Here is a 2,500-nt window from a genome sequence, read left to right on the forward strand (position 1 = left end):
CGTCGGAGCTGGGTATAGGGGCGAAAGACTAATCGAACCATCTAGTAGCTGGTTCCCTCCGAAGTTTCCCTCAGGATAGCTGGTGCTCGTACGAGTCTCATCCGGTAAAGCGAATGATTAGAGGCCTTGGGGCCGAAACGACCTCAACCTATTCTCAAACTTTAAATGGGTGAGATCTCCGGCTTGCTTGATATGCTGAAGCCGCGAGCAAACGACTCGGATCGGAGTGCCAAGTGGGCCACTTTTGGTAAGCAGAACTGGCGCTGTGGGATGAACCAAACGCCGAGTTAAGGCGCCCGAATCGACGCTCATGGGAAACCATGAAAGGCGTTGGTTGCTTAAGACAGCAGGACGGTGGCCATGGAAGTCGGAATCCGCTAAGGAGTGTGTAACAACTCACCTGCCGAAGCAACTAGCCCTGAAAATGGATGGCGCTGAAGCGTCGTGCCTATACTCGGCCGTCAGTCTGGCAGTCATGGCCGGTCCTTGCGGCCGGCCGCGAAGCCCTGACGAGTAGGAGGGTCGCGGCGGTGGGCGCAGAAGGGTCTGGGCGTGAGCCTGCCTGGAGCCGCCGTCGGTGCAGATCTTGGTGGTAGTAGCAAATACTCCAGCGAGGCCCTGGAGGGCTGACGCGGAGAAGGGTTTCGTGTGAACAGCCGTTGCACACGAGTCAGTCGATCCTAAGCCCTAGGAGAAATCCGATGTTGATGGGGGCCGTCATAGCATGATGCACTTTGTGCTGGCCCCCGTTGGGCGAAAGGGAATCCGGTTCCTATTCCGGAACCCGGCAGCGGAACCGATACAAGTCGGGCCCCTCTTTTAGAGATGCTCGTCGGGGTAACCCAAAAGGACCCGGAGACGCCGTCGGGAGATCGGGGAAGAGTTTTCTTTTCTGCATGAGCGTTCGAGTTCCCTGGAATCCTCTAGCAGGGAGATAGGGTTTGGAACGCGAAGAGCACCGCAGTTGCGGCGGTGTCCCGATCTTCCCCTCGGACCTTGAAAATCCGGGAGAGGGCCACGTGGAGGTGTCGCGCCGGTTCGTACCCATATCCGCAGCAGGTCTCCAAGGTGAAGAGCCTCTAGTCGATAGAATAATGTAGGTAAGGGAAGTCGGCAAATTGGATCCGTAACTTCGGGATAAGGATTGGCTCTGAGGATCGGGGCGTGTCGGGCTTGGTCGGGAAGTGGGTCAGCGCTAACGTGCCGGGCCTGGGCGAGGTGAGTGCCGTAGGGGTGCCGGTAAGTGCGGGCGTTTAGCGCGGGCGTGGTCTGCTCTCGCCGTTGGTCGGCCTCGTGCTGGCCGGCGGTGCAGGATGCGCGCGCCTGCGCGGCGTTCGCGCCCCGGTGCTTCAACCTGCGTGCAGGATCCGAGCTCGGTCCCGTGCCTTGGCCTCCCACGGATCTTCCTTGCTGCGAGGCCGCGTCCGCCTTAGCGTGCTCCTCCGGGGGCGCGCGGGTGCGCGGATTCTCTTCGGCCGCCATTCAACGATCAACTCAGAACTGGCACGGACTGGGGGAATCCGACTGTCTAATTAAAACAAAGCATTGCGATGGCCCTAGCGGGTGTTGACGCAATGTGATTTCTGCCCAGTGCTCTGAATGTCAACGTGAAGAAATTCAAGCAAGCGCGGGTAAACGGCGGGAGTAACTATGACTCTCTTAAGGTGGCCAAGTGGCGGCGGTGTGGCTGCATCCGGACTTGGCTTTTCGAAGTGCGGTCTTGATGTAGTCGTGCTGCTGCTGCGAGGTGCCTTCCTTGGGTTATGGTTACAGGGAGAGTGATGCGCAATACATGGGCCTAGCCCTCTTAGCCTCTCCTCTCCTGCGGTCTTCTCCCCTTCTCGTGGGCCCGCTGATTTTCGCAGAGTGGAAGACCGCACCAGGGGCTTGGGGGGGTTACCAGCCCCCCCTCGCACTATCCCTTTTTTAGTTGGGGGCAGTATTCAGAGAAAAAGTGGTGGCCCTTCCGCTGAAGGTGCCACCCCAACTCCCCCAGCACCTAGCCGGCCAACCGGCCGTGCCGATAATCTTGTAACTTTTGCAGCTGTATACGCCTGTAGTGAGTGCCACCGCAGCTTCACCACCAAGAACGGTCTCGGGGTCCATCGCCGCCGCCAACACCTTGCGGCCGCCAACGCGGAGATCGTCACAGAGAGGCATCGCGCGAGGTGGACGGAGGAAGAAGTCCTATCGCTCGCCAAGGCGGAGGCCGAACTGTTCCTCGAGAGGGACGCCCGGTTCTTCTTTGTAAATCAAGAGCTCATCAGGATGTTCCCCGACCGAACGCTTGAGGCAATCAAGTGTCGACGGCGGCAAGCTGCCCACAAGCAGCTTGTCCGCCAATTCATGGAGGCGCTTGAGATCGGTCGGGGGGAAGAGCCGGCGTCCCGCCGGGGAGCAGCGAGCCCGCTGCCTGACGCGGGCGAGGCCGCTGCGCCGCCCGTCGACGCAGCCGAGGACTTCGCGGCCGACACCACCGGGCCGCCGCCGGAGGGGCCGA

General features: G+C 60.5%; 1 pseudogene; it reads left to right on the top strand.

Moving 5' to 3' along the window:
* Positions 1–2,500, top strand: part of LOC126443830 (large subunit ribosomal RNA) — a 7,953-nt pseudogene that overhangs the window by 1,220 nt on the left and 4,233 nt on the right.

Source organism: Schistocerca serialis, unplaced genomic scaffold, assembly GCF_023864345.2.
Source record: "Schistocerca serialis cubense isolate TAMUIC-IGC-003099 unplaced genomic scaffold, iqSchSeri2.2 HiC_scaffold_194, whole genome shotgun sequence".
Taxonomy (NCBI): Eukaryota; Metazoa; Arthropoda; class Insecta; order Orthoptera; family Acrididae; genus Schistocerca; species Schistocerca serialis.